General features: G+C 43.9%; 1 long non-coding RNA gene across 1 annotated transcript; it reads left to right on the top strand.

The window, feature by feature from the left end:
• Nucleotides 1-782: 782 nt before the first annotated feature.
• Nucleotides 783-1,271, top strand: LOC128771337 (uncharacterized). Its single transcript, XR_008416611.1, has 3 exons — nucleotides 783-927; nucleotides 1,048-1,125; nucleotides 1,203-1,271. It is a non-coding gene; the product is annotated as an uncharacterized LOC128771337 (long non-coding RNA).
• Nucleotides 1,272-1,537: the final 266 nt, after the last annotated feature.

Raw genomic sequence — 1,537 nt, 5'->3', positions numbered from 1 at the left:
TTTTACTACTATGCTTTAACGACCACGGACACTAGAGGTCGCGATTACTATTTCACACTGTGCCTTAACGACGGCGACCACTAGAGGTCGGGATTTTACTAACTGTAATGTGCTTTAATGACGGCGGCCACTAGAGGTCGTGATTTTACTAACTGTAATGTGCTTTAACGACGGCGGCCACTAGAGGTCGTGATTTTACTAATTGTAATGTGCTTTAACGACGGCGGCCACTAGAGGTAGTGATTTTACTAATTGTAATGTGCTTTAACGAGGGCGGCCACTAGAGGTCGTGATTTTACTAATTGTAATGTGCTTTAACGACGGCGGCCACTAGAGGTCGCGATTTTACTAACTGTAATGTGGTTTAACGACGGCGTCCACTAGAGGTCGTGATTTTACTTATTGTAAAGTGGTTTAATGAGAGTATACACTAGTGATTTACTATTTGTTTTTACGCTTTAAATGTTGATCCTTAGTAGATCCCTACATTTACACTCTGTTTATATTAATATCATATTAACTGCTATCCGAGGTCTTGCTTCTAGATTGTATTTACATTTGTGTTGTTGTCGGTATTCTGTTTCAGCTCTCCCCTCTGGGTCTTGGCCTTTGTGGGAGACATCGACGCCGGTTTCCTCAGTACCTCTGGATCTACTATCCGGACCGTTCCCTGCTGAAGACTCGACGTCGGCATCTGGGCTATCCGCACCTCCACAGCCACCGTCGCCGACCCCATCAGCACAGCCAGCAACCACAGACAAGCCACGGACATCGCCCCGGATACCAAAACAAAAAGAAAGAAATACTTGTGTGTGTGTGTGTGTGTGTGCATGAAAAGATCACCCGGAACCCGGAAATCAGACACGACCGGGAAGTCATCCGGACCCTGTGGATGCTGATCATTCATTGAACTCCAACTGTTCAACGGTGAGAGCAAAACATTCAGTTCAATAAAAAAAAAGTATTTTAACCACAGTCTGTCGATGTATTTTATATTTAACTACCTATGTTTTTTGTTTTATTCAACGCCTGTGCGTATGAAAACAGACGATCAGTCAGAGGTCGAAGGAGTAGGGCACCCGCTCGTTGATTCTTTAACTCACCAGACGCCTCAGCTGATAGGAGGTGGGAAAAAACATTTTGGAGTGATAGTTTACGTTTCACTGCTGTATTTATTTATTTATTTTTTCACATGAAAACAGATACAAAGACAACGAGCACGCCACACCTTCTACCTGTCGCTTCAACACCAACACCAACACCAACGTTTGGGAAGATACGAATCTCAATTTTTTTCAACACATCTCTACCGTTCAGTATCAGTTGAATGGTTGTATGTTCGCTATTGTGTGTGTGTGTGTGTGTGTGTGTGTGTGCGCGTACGTGCGTGCGTGCGTGCGTGTGTGTGTGTGTGCGTGTGTGTGTGTTTTATCTGTAATGCGGTTTGTCTATGTTCCGGCTATGTGCTTTTAGACGGTGTCATTTTACTATTGAAGGTGTTTGAGTAACTGTTGCTGCTAAGCGTCATTGTGATTTT

Source organism: Synchiropus splendidus, chromosome 14 (assembly GCF_027744825.2).
Source record: "Synchiropus splendidus isolate RoL2022-P1 chromosome 14, RoL_Sspl_1.0, whole genome shotgun sequence".
Classification (NCBI taxonomy): Eukaryota; Metazoa; Chordata; class Actinopteri; order Syngnathiformes; family Callionymidae; genus Synchiropus; species Synchiropus splendidus.
The sequence above is the reverse complement of the archived record's forward strand: the minus strand, read 5'-3'. Positions and strand labels throughout refer to the sequence as shown.